The sequence below is a fragment of the Oncorhynchus clarkii genome, chromosome 3 (genome assembly GCF_045791955.1).
Source record: "Oncorhynchus clarkii lewisi isolate Uvic-CL-2024 chromosome 3, UVic_Ocla_1.0, whole genome shotgun sequence".
Classification (NCBI taxonomy): Eukaryota; Metazoa; Chordata; class Actinopteri; order Salmoniformes; family Salmonidae; genus Oncorhynchus; species Oncorhynchus clarkii.
In genome coordinates, this window is record NC_092149.1 from 15,648,057 (window position 1) to 15,661,157 (window position 13,101).

The following is a 13,101-nucleotide window of genomic DNA, read 5'->3' on the forward strand; positions in this document are numbered from 1 at the left end:
CACATCAATAAACAACAGTTTTACTATACATATCTATATACACATCAATAAACAACAGTTTTACTATACATATCTATATACACATCAATAAACAACAGTTTCCCTTTACATATCTATCTATATACACATCAATAAACAATAGTTTTCCGAAAGTGCATTAATTTCCCAATTGCCTGAGAAGCTGCAAATCAGCTACAGAGTCATTTTTTCTATACTTGACCCAGCCTTGGCCCAGGCCTTGGAATTTTTCCTATTTTGTTGCCTTACAACCTTAAATTCAGATAGATTTTTGGAGGGTTTGTATCATTTGATTTACACAACATGCCTACCACGTTTAAGATGTAAAATATTTTTATTGTGAAGCAAACAGGAAATAACAGGTGCATAACTATTCACCCCCCCAAAGTCAATACTTTGTAGAGCCACCTTTTGCAGCAATTACAGATGCAAGTCTCTGAGGGTTATGTCTCTATAAGCTTGGCACATCTAGCCATTGGGATTTTTGCCCCATTTCTCAAGGCAAAACTGCTCCAGCTCCTTCAAGTTGGATGGGTTCCGCTGATGTACAGCATTCTTTAAGTCATACCACAGATTCTCAATTGGATTGAGGTCTGAGCTTTGAGTAGGCCATTCCAAGACATTTAAATGTTTCCCCTTAAACCACGTGAGTGTTGCTTTAGCAGCATGCTTAGTGTCATTGTCCTGCTGGTCAGAATTGAAGGAATGGTGGATGGCGCTAAATACAGGGAAATTCTTGAGGGAAACCTGTTTCAGTCTCAAATCTCTGGAAGACTGAAACAGGTTTCCCTCAAGAATTTCCCTGTATTTAGCGCCATCCACCATTCCTTCAATTCTGACCAGTTTCCCAGTCCCTGTCGATGAAAATCATGTTGTTCTCGGACTGATGAGAGGTGTTGGGTTTGCACCAGACATAGCACTTTCCTTGATGACCAAAAAGCTAAATTTTAGTCTCATCTGACAAGAATACCTTCTCCCATATGCCTTTTGGTGAACAACAAGCGTGTCTGCAAATGTCTTTCTTTAAGCAATGGCTTTTTCTGGCAACTCTTCCAGCTCTGTGGAGTGTAAGTTTTAAAGTGGTCCTATGCACAGATACTCCAGTCTCCACTGTGGAGCTTTGCAGCTCCTTCAGGGTAATCTTTGGTCTCTTTGTTTCCTCTCTGATTAATGCCCTCCTTGCCTGGTCCGTGAGTTTTGGTGGGCGGCCCTCACTTGGCAGGATTGTTGTGGTGCCATATTCTATTCATTTTTAATAATGGATTTAATGGTGCTCCGTGGGATGTTCAAAGTTTCGGATGTTTTTTTATAACCCAAACCTGAGCTGGCCTGCAACCTGTTTGGAGAGCTCCTTGGTCTTCATAGTGCCGCTTGCTTGGTGGTGCCCCTTGCTTAGTGGTGTTGCAGACTCTGGGGCCTTTCAGAACAGGTGTATATATACTGAGATCATGTGACAGATAGCTCACAGGTGGACTTTATTTAACCAATTATGTGACTTCTGAAGGTAAGATCTTATTTGGGGGCTTCATAGCAAAGGGGGTGAATACATATGCACGCACCACTTCTCCGTTTTACATTATTTTTATTTTTTTGAAACAAGTTATTTTATTAATTTCACTTCGCCAATTTGGACTATTTTGTATATGTCCATCACATGAAATCCAAATAAAAATCAATTTACATTACAGGTTGTAATACAACAAAATAGGAAAAACGCCAAGGGGTGTGAATACTGTTGCAAGGCACTGTGGCTGACAGAGGAAATGTCAGAGTAATACATTATGAAGAAAGCTTGTTGGAATTATTTGAGGATCAGTGTTAATCTGTTTGGTATCTCTAATAAATGCAGTAGGACAGTGATCACTGAGATCATTGAAAACAATCACAGTAAGGTATTGAATTGTTACCCAGAAATGATTTGATATCGACATAAAAACAGCTGCATTGGACCTTTAAGACCTTGGGACAGGATGAAGCCAGTACTGGAACTAGAGATGTGGACACACACACACACACACACACACACACACACACACACACACACACACACACACACACACACACACACACACACACACACACACACACACACACACACACACACACACACACACACACACACTTGGCTACCATTAGCAATAAATCATACCTAATACCCTGGCTGTTCCAAGCTCAGTATTGAATCTCATATGGCCCCTATCTGCCCTCTTCACCCACGTTAGGAATTAGAGCTTATCGGGGTGTTTCATTAGAAGCAGGTCAATCAGGCACCATTATTACACTGCTGATGTTAGCAACAACTGACCCTAACACCTACAGTGCCTTGCGAAAGTATTCGGCCCCCTTGAACTTTGCGACCTTTTGACACATTTCAGGCTTCAAACATAAAGATATAAAACTGTATTTTTTTGTGAAGAATCAACAACAAGTGGGACACAATCGTGAAGTGGAACGACATTTATTGGATATTTCAAACTTTTTTAACAAATCAAAAACAGAAAAATTTGGTGTGCAAAATTATTCAGCCCCTTTACTTTCAGTGCAGCAAACTCTCTCCAGAAGTTCAGTGAGGATCTCTGAATGATCCAATGTTGACCTAAATGACTAATGATGATAAATACAATCCACCTGTGTGTAATCAAGTCTCCGTATAAATGCACCTGCACTGTGATAGTCTCAGAGGTCCGTTAAAAGCGCAGAGAGCATCATGAAGAACAAGGAACACACCAGGCAGGTCCGAGATGCTGTTGTGAAGGAGTTTAAAGCCGGATTTGGATACAAAAATATTTCCCAAGCTTTAAACATCCCAAGGAGCACTGTGCAAGCGATAATATTGAAATGGAAGGAGTATCAGACCACTGCAAATCTACCAAGACCTGGCCGTCCCTCTAAACTTTCAGCTCATACAAGGAGAAGACTGATCAGAGATGCAGCCAAGAGGCCCATGATCACTCTGGATGAACTGCAGAGATCTACAGCTGAGGTGGGAGACTCTGTCCATAGGACAACAATCAGTCGTATATTGCACAAATCTGGCCTTTATGGAAGAGTGGCAAGAAGAAAGCCATTTCTTAAAGATATCCATAAAAAGTGTCATTTAAAGTTTGCCACAAGCCATCTGGGAGACACACCAAACATGTGGAAGAAGGTGCTCTGGTCAGATGAAACCAAAATTGAACTTTTTGGCAACAATGCAAAACGTTATGTTTGGCGTAAAAGCAACACAGCTGAACACACCATCCCCACTGTCAAACATGGTGGTGGCAGCATCATGGTTTGGGCCTGCTTTTCTTCAGCAGGGACAGGGAAGATGGTTAAAATTGATGGGAAGATGGATGGAGCCAAATACAGGACCATTCTGGAAGAAAACCTGATGGAGTCTGCAAAAGACCTGAGACTGGGACGGAGATTTGTCTTCCAACAAGACAATGATCCAAAACATAAAGCAAAATCTACAATGGAATGGTTCAAAAATAAACATATCCAGGTGTTAGAATGGCCAAGTCAAAGTCCAGACCTGAATCCAATCGAGAATCTGTGGAAAGAACTGAAAACTGCTGTTCACAAATGCTCTCCATCCAACCTCACTGAGCTCGAGCTGTTTTGCAAGGAGGAATGGGAAAAAATGTCAGTCTCTCGATGTGCAAAACTGATAGAGACATACCCCAAGCGACTTACAGCTGTAATCGCAGCAAAAGGTGGCGCTACAAAGTATTAACTTAAGGGGGCTGAATAATTTTGCACGCCCAATTTTTCAGTTTTTGATTTGTTAAAAAAGTTTGAAATATCCAATAAATGTCGTTCCACTTCATGATTATGTCCCACTTGTTGTTGATTCTTCACAAAAAAATACAGTTTTATATCTTTATGTTTGAAGCCTGAAATGTGGCAAAAGGTCGCAAAGTTCAAGGGGGCCGAATACTTTCGCAAGGCACTGTAACTAAAGGACAGGCTCCTTTAAAGTTATGTCACTGCCTTAGCAAAAACTGACGAATATAATAACCTGTTGTGGAGAGATCTGCCTCCATGACCTGATTAACTGTCCCCCTGAGTACAATAACTATACCCTGCAGCAGAAGGAACTCTGGATCTGTCCCGAATGATGCCAACGGATGAAAAATGACCTCCCTGAATGTTACCCTAATAGCACAGACCCAACCATGCAATGCTGTTAGCCTGTCAGTAGCCTATGTAGACTTGACCCCTAATTGAATGCTAAGCCAATGCTACCAGTTACGTAGCAGCATTTATTGGTTGATAGTGCGCAGACTGAACTGTATACCAATTAACACAAATAGAAAAACTACAAATCCGCGTGTGTGAGTGCGTGCGTTCATTTGTGTGTGTGCGCATGTATGTGCTTGTGTGTTTGTGTGTGCATGCGTGCATCGGAGTGTGTATGTGTGTGTCAGGAAGGGAGGTCTGTGCTAACCCCAGCTAAGGGCCACTCCAGATGACTTTATAAATAGACCCCAGGCCCAGCTATTTACACAACACATACATCATCAGCTCTGGGGGCTACACTGCCCCCCCTGGCTCCTTCCCTCCCCCTCTCTACTTCTCTCATTCTCTCCTCCTCCCTCTTTCCCTGGCTCCTTCCCTCCCCCTCTCTACTTCTCTCATTCTCTGCCTCCCTCTGTCCCTGGCTCCCTCCCCCTCTCTACTTCTCTCCCTCTCTGCCTCCCTCTCTCCCTGGCTTCCTCCCTCCCTCTCTACATCTCTCACTCTCTGCCTCCTCTCCCTGGCTTCCTCCCTCCCTCTCTACATCTCTCACTCTCTGCCTCCTCTCCCTGGCTCCCTCCCTCCCACTCTCTACTTCTCTCACTCTCTGCCTACCTCTCTCCCTGGCTCCCTCCCTCCCTCTCTACATCTCTCACTCTCTGCCTACCTCTCTCCCTGGCTCCCCCCCTCCCACTCTCTACTTCTCTCCCTCGCTGCCTCCCTCTCTCCCTGGCTTCCTCCCTCCCTCTCTACATCTCTCACTCTCTGCCTCCTCTCCCTGGCTTCCTCCCTCCCTCTCTACATCTCTCACTCTCTGCTTCCTCTCCCTGGCTCCCTCCCTCCCACTCTCTACTTCTCTCCCTCTCTGCCTCCCTCTCTCCCTGGCTCCCTCCCTCTCTACTTCTCTCCCTCTCTGCCTCCCTCTCTCCCTGGCTTCCTCCCTCCCTCTCTACATCTCTCCCTCTCTGCCTCCTCTCCCTGGCTCCCTCCCTCCCACTCTCTACTTCTCTCACTCTCTGCCTACCTCTCTCCCTGGCTCCCTCCCTCCCTCTCTACATCTCTCACTCTCTGCCTACCTCTCTCCCTGGCTCCCCCCTCCCACTCTCTACTTCTCTCCCTCTCTGCCTCCTCTCCCTGGCTTCCTCCCTCCCTCTCTACATCTCTCCCTCTCTGCCTCCTCTCCCTGGCTCCCTCCCTCCCACTCTCTACTTCTCTCACTCTCTGCCTACCTCTCTCCCTGGCTCCCTCCCTCCCTCTCTACATCTCTCACTCTCTGCCTACCTCTCTCCCTGGCTCCCCCCTCCCACTCTCTACTTCTCTCCCTCTCTGCCTCCTCTCCCTGGCTTCCTCCCTCCCTCTCTACATCTCTCCCTCTCTGCCTCCTCTCCCTGGCTTCCTCTCTCTTTACCACTCTACCTCTCCATACCTTAAAGCACAATTTGGCCAAACAGTTTGACCTTCCGCTATCGGTTCTCTCACACTCTCTTTCTCTCTCTTCCTCCCTCCCTTTCTCACTCTGTACCTTTCCTCCTCTCCAAAACTCGCAAGGCAGCCTGACTTAGACTCTAGTGGTTGTTCAACAGTTTGTCCATTCTCTCTATCATGGCACCCCTTCTCGCTCTTCTCTTGCACTTTCTCCCCATTTATCTTTACCTTATGCTTTTTTGTTTCCTCTCATTTTTTTACTTATTACATCTTGTCTCCACTCTAGTTTTAAAAAATGCACTCTTTCTCTTCATTGCCTTCTGTCTCTGCAGGTCACTGCTTACTTGGGCCAGTAACAGCTGGTGTAGTCTAGAGTTCTGTATGCAAGTTGTGGACATACTACAGTGCCTTTGTTACATTACAGCCTTATTCTAAATACATTTTCCTCATCAATCTACACACAATACTCCATAATGACAAAGCAAAATCAGGTTTTAAGACATTTTTGCTACTTTAATAAAAAAAACGGAAATATCACATCTACATAAGTATTCAGACCTTCTACTCAGTACTTTGTTGAAGCACCTTTGGCAGCAATTACAGCATTGAGTCTTCTTGGGTATGATGCTACAAGCTTGGCACACCTGTATTTGGGGAGTTTCTCCCATTCTTCTCTGCAGATCCTCTCAAGGTCTGTCAGGTTGGATGGGGAGCGTTGCTGCACAACTTTTTTCAGGTCTCTCCAGAGATGTTTGATCGGGTTCAAATCCGGGCTCTGGGTGGGCCACTCAAGAATGTTCAGAGACTTGTCCCGAAGCCTGCTTTGTCTTGGCTGTGTGCCTAGGGTCGTTGTCCTGTTGGAAGGTGAACCCGAGCCCCAGTCTGTAGTCTTGAACGCTCTGGAGCATGTTTTCATCAAGGATCTCTCTGTACTTTGCTCCGTTCATCTTTGCCTTGATCCTGACTAGTCTCCCAGTCTCTGCCGCTGAAAAATATCCCCACCGCATGATGCTGCCACCACCATGCTTCACTGTAGGGATGGTGCCGGGTTTTCTCCAGACGTGACGCTTGGCATTCAGGCCAAAGAGTTCAATCTTGGTTTTATCACACTAGAGAATCTTGTTTCTCATGGTCTTAGAGTCTTTAGATGCCTTTTGGCAAACTCCAAACAGGCTGTCATGTGCCTTTTACAGAGGAGTGGCTTCCGTCTGGGAAATCAACCATAAAGGCCTGATTGGTGGAGTGCTGCATAGATGGTTGTTCTTATGGAAGGTTCTCCCATCTCCACAGAGGAACTCGAGAGCTCTGTCAGAGTGACCATCGGGTTCTTGGTCACCTCCCTGACCAAGACCCTTCTCCCCCGTTTGGCCGGGCAGCTAGCTCTAGAGTCTTGGTGGTTCCAAACTTCTTCCATTTAAGAGTGATGGAGGCCACTGTGGACCTTCAATGCTGCAGACATTTTTTGGTACCCTTCCCCAGATCTGTGCCTCGAACACAATCTTGTCTCGGAGCTCTACGGACGATCCCTTCGACCTCATGGCTTGGTTTTTGCTCTGACATGCACAGGTGTGTGCCTTTCCACATCATGTCCAATCATTTGAATTTACCACAGGTGGACTCCAATCAAGTTGAAGAAACATCTCAAGGATGATCAATGGAAACAGGATGCACCTGGTATTTCTGGTTTTCAAGAAAACAGTCAGGTTCAAGCTAGGGATTTTGTGGCTAATTGAGGTAAAACAGTAATTCTGCTCATAGATTATGTATGTATGAACTACACATTGACACATCCCAAATCGGGAGGTTTATAAAATACTTCTTTATTGCCAAAGTACCAGAGCATGTCTTTAACACCCCTCACCCCCTCTCTTTGTAAATGGTTGTGCTGGATCCCCCCCTCAGTTGTAGATGTTTAGGGTGCGCTATTTCCAGGAAACAGGGGGACAGGGCTCATGTGACAGGGTTGGGGGGGAGTTCATACAGGAGCACGGACACTCTGTTTGACAAATGGAAACACATGGTGCAGGGAGACAATGGATTGCCAACACAAAGATGCTGATCCATGCGTAGATCTGTGGGAGGCTGTCTGCATGGCAGAGAGAGAGAGAGAGTGAGAGAGGTGATTAAATAATAGGACATAGCCAGGAGGACAGTTTGATATGAGGGACAGTGAGACAACAGGACAGAGAGGGGGTGGGGCAAAGCCAGAGGGACAGATAGACAGGAGGACAGACCGAGTTAAACAGAGACAGACAGACAGACAGAGTTAAACAGAGAGACAGACTGGGTAAATAAGATACAGTAGATAACCAGACTGAGCGAGACAAGACGGTGAGATGTGCCCCGCCCCTTTGTTAAGTCAGTAATACTGGAATTGTTCTGCTGGATCAGGGGAATGGCATCAGTAAAGGAGTCTGGATGATTCTGGATGATTCTCAAATTAACTATCTTACTAGAGGGAGCACTGACTCACACAATGTCACCTGATCTAGGTCATAAAGGCTGTGAGTGATTGAGTGTGAGTGTGTATGCGAGGGAGAATGCGAGGGAGAATGTGCACTTGTTGTTTGTGTGTGTTTGTGTCCAGGGCTGTAACCAGGGTTAGAGTATTAGTGAGTGGGAGGCAGAGCTCCGCACAAACATACATCAAAATGGAGCACACAGATGATCATATTATCACATTCACATGAGTTATTAGAATATTACTTACAATTCTGTATTAATATCAGTGATGTAGAGGTAAAAAAAAAAGAGGGTAATGTATAAGACAAAACAACCACCGATATAAACTAAAACATTACATTTTTACAGAACTGTATTGTTTGCATTTCTTAAAATATCATTTTAATGTAGGCCTATAGGGAAAATAGGCCATGTGGATGTGTTCATATTGTAACATACAGTTGAAGTCGGAAGTTTACATACAACTTAGCCAAATACATTTGAACTCAGATTTTCACAATTCCTGACATTTAATCCTAGTAAAAATCCCCTGTTTTAGGTCAGTTAGATCACCACTTTATTTTAAGAATGTGAAATGTCAGAATAATAGTAGAGAGGATTATTTATTTCAGCTTTTATTTCTTTCATCACATTCCCAGTGGGTCAGAAGTTTACATACACTCAATTAGTATTTGGTAGCATTGCCTTTAAATTGTTTAATCTGGGTCTGACGTTTTGGGTAGCCTTCCACAAGCTTACCACATTAAGTTGGGTGAATTTCGGCCCATTCCACCTGACAGAGCGAGAGTTCTGCCCACAAATCTTCTATGGGACTGAGGTCAGGGCTTTGTGATGGCCACTCCAATACCTTGACTAGATTGATTACCATGCCTGGGCAGGATAACGCATGTGCAGGAATGACACTCGTGGCAGTTAGACGAGGCCAGCTCTAAGTTACGTACATTCAATACCCCTTATTGCATTGCCTCAGCTCCTGAAGTTTATTACAAAACCATACATCTGATCTACGAACACTTTGAAGGTGTGGACATGTTGATGGATGACATTATTGTATGGGGGACATCGAAAGCAGAGCATGACACAAGACGGAAAAAAGTGCTAGAATCAGTAAGGAAAGCAAACTTGAAACTGAACAAAGATAAATGCCAGCTTGGTGTAACGAAGTTGACTTTCATTGGAGACATCATCGGCAGTGAAGGCATCAGACCTGACCCGAGAAAGATATCTGCTGTGGATAACATGCCAAAACAATAAAGCAAAAAGGATGCCCAGAGGTTTAATGGGATGTTCAAGTACTTGGGAAAGAAGAGAAGATTGCTCCACTGAGAAGACTGGCGGAAAAGAAAATGAAATGAACATGAGACCGCATTAAACAACTTGAAATAACAGCTGACAGAGAAACCAGTCTTGAGATTATACGACCCAGCGAGACCCATCAAGATATCATCAGATGCATCACAGAGTGGACTGTTCTGTTGCAGAAGTACGACAACAACTGGCAACCAGTGGCATATGCATCTTGTTCAATGACTGACCCTGAGATGCACTCAAATTGAAAAGGAGCTGCTCAGCATAACATATGCTTGTGAGAGATCCCATCAGTTTGTGTCAGGACAAGTGATCAGCGTTGAAATGGACCACAAACTACTGATTCCGCTGTTTCAAAAACCACTGAATGACTGTCCGCTGGGAGTCCAAACAATGATGATCAAACTACAACGCTATGCTATGAATGTAGAATACACTCCAGGAAAGATGATGCACACAGCAGACACTATTTCTAGAGCTGTGGACCCGAAGGCGCCAGCAAGGACCAAAGCAGATGAAGAAGTGAGAGCAGAAGTGGATATGATCACACCAGCATTGCCAGTTGCAGATGGAAGATGGAAACATAGGGACTGAGACAGAAAAAGACACAAACATGAAGAACATGAAGAAAATAATAATCAACAAATGGTCTAACATGGAACAAGACTTAACCGAATACTGGAACTGCTGAGCTGAGCTGACAGCAGTTGAGGGGCTTGCAAATTATTACAGATTACAAAGTGAAACCCAGATGCTGCCCAGTGCCTTTTATGCTCGCTTCGAGGCAAGCAACACTGAAGCATGCATGAGAGGAACAAATGTTCCGGACGACTGTGTGAACACGCTCTCTGTAGCCAATGTGAGACCTTTAAACAGGTCAACATTCACAAAGCCGAGGGGCCAGATGGATTACCAGGACATGTACTCAAAGCATGCGTGGACCAACTGGCAAGTGTCTGCACCGACCGAGTCTGTAATAGCTACAGTTGAAGTCGGAAGTTTACATACACTTAGGTTGGAGTCATTAAAACTTATTTTCAACCACTCCACAAATGTATTGTTAAAAAACTATAGTTGTGGCAAGTCGGTTAGGACATCTACTTTGTACATGACATAAGTAATTTTTCCAACAATTGTTTACAGACAGATTATTTCACTTAGAATTCACTGTATCACAATTCCAGTGGGTCAGAAGTTTACATACACTAAGTTGACTGTACCTTTAAACAGCTTGGACAATTCCAAAAAATTATGTCATGGCTTTAGAAGCTTCTGATAACCCTAACCCTAACACTAATTGACACAATTTGAGTCAATTGGAGGGGTACCTGTGGATGTATTTCAAGGCCTACCTTCAAACTCAGTGCCTCTTTGCTTGACATCATGGGACAATCAAAATAAATCAGCCAAGACCTCAGAAAATAAATTGTAGACCTCCACAAGTTTGGTTCATCCTTGGGAGCAATTTCCAAATGCCTAAAGGTACCATGTTCATCTGTACAAACAATTATGTGCAAGTATAAATACCATGGGACCACGCAGCCGCCATACCGCTCAGGAAGGAGACGCATTCTGTCCCCTAGAGATGAACGTACTTTGGTGCGAAAAGTGCAAATCAATCCCAGAACAACAGCAAACGACCTTGTGAAGATGCTGGAGGAAACAGGTACAAAAGTATCTATATCCGCAGTAAAACAAGTCCTATATCGACATAACCTTAAAGGCCGCTCAGCAAGGAGAAGCCACTGCTCCAAAACCGCCATAAAAAAGCCAGACTACGGTTTGCAGTTGCACATGGGGACAAAGATCGTACTTTTTGGAGAAAAGTCCTCTGGTCTGATGAAACAAATATAGAACTGTTTGGCCATAATGACCATTGTTATGTTTGGAGGAACCCCTGTATATAGCCTCATTATTGTTATTTTATTGTGTTACTTTATTTTATTTTTTACTTTATTTTATTTATTAAATATTCTCTTAACTCTATTTCTTGAACTCTATTGTTGGTTAAGGGCTTCTAAGTAAGCATTTCACGGTGAGGTCTACACCTGTTGTATTTGGCGCATGTGACAAATAAAATTAGATTTGATTTAATGGAATGGATGACCTTGTTCTTACAGACTACTACTCCCTGTATCCAGAGGTTTGTCGGCTGAACACCACCACCTCAGACACTGAGGTAATGTGTATGAAATCCATGAATCCACTCTGAAGTCACCAGCGACCCAGAGTGGCAAGTGAAGTCTCCAGCGACACAGAGTGGCAAGTGAAGTCACCAGCGACAGAGTGGCAAGTGAAGTCTCCAGCGACACAGAGTGGCAAGTGAAGTCTCCAGCGACAGAGTGGCAAGTGAAGTCTCCAGCGACAGAGTGGCATGTGAAGTCTCCAGCGACAGAGTGGCAAGTGAAGTCTCCAGCGACACAGAGTGGCAAGTGAAGTCACCAGCGACAGAGTGGCAAGTGAAGTCTCCCGCGACACAGAGTGGCAAGTGAAGTTACCAGCGACACAGAGTGGCAAGTGAAGTCTCCAGCGACACAGAGTGGCAAGTGAAGTCTCCAGCAACCCAGAGTGGCAAGTGGAGTCTCCAGCGACACAGAGTGGCAAGTGAGTCTCCAGCGACACAGAGTGGCAAGTGAAGTCTCCAGCGACAGAGTGGCAAGTGAAGTCTCCAGCGACAGAGTGGCAAGTGAAGTCTCCAGCGACACAGAGTGGCAAGTGAAGTCTCCAGCGACAGAGTGGCAAGTGAAGTCTCCAGCGACACAGAGTGGCAAGTGAAGTCTCCAGCAACCCAGAGTGGCAAGTGGAGTCTCCAGCGACACAGAGTGGCAAGTGAAGTCTCCAGCGACACAGAGTGGCAAGTGAAGTCTCCAGCGACAGAGTGGCAAGTGAAGTCTCCAGCGACACAGAGTGGCAAGTGAAGTCTCCAGCGACACAGAGTGGCAAGTGAAGTCTCCAGCGACACAGAGTGGCAAGTGAAGTCTCCAGCGACAGAGTGGCAAGTGAAGTCTCCAGCGACAGAGTGGCAAGTGAAGTCTCCAGCGACAGAGTGGCAAGTGAAGTCTCCAGCGACACAGAGTGGCAAGTGAAGTCTCCAGCGACACAGAGTGGCAAGTGAAGTCTCCAGCGACACAGAGTGGCAAGTGAAGTTTCCAGCGACAGAGTGGCAAGTGAAGTCTCCAGCGACAGAGTGGCAAGTGAAGTCTCCAGCGACACAGAGTGGCAAGTGAAGTCTCCAGCGACAGAGTGGCAAGTGGAGTCTCCAGCGACACAGAGTGGCAAGTGAAGTCTCCAGCGACACAGAGTGGCAAGTGAAGTCTCCAGCGACACAGAGTGGCAAGTGAAGTCTCCAGCGACACAGAGTGGCAAGTGAAGTCTCCAGCGACACAGAGTGGCAAGTGAAGTCTCCAGCGACACAGAGTGGCAAGTGAAGTCTCCAGCGACAGAGTGGCAAGTGAAGTCACCAGCGACACAGAGTGGCAAGTGAAGTCACCAGCGACCCAGAGTGGCAAGTAAAGTCACCAGCGACCCAGAGTGGCAAGGGAAGTCTCCAGCGACAGAGTGGTAAGTGAAGTCTCCAGCAACAGAGTGGCATGTGAAGTCTCCAGTGACAGAGTGGCAAGTGAAGTCTCCAGCGACACAGAGTGGCAAGTGAAGTCACCAGCGACA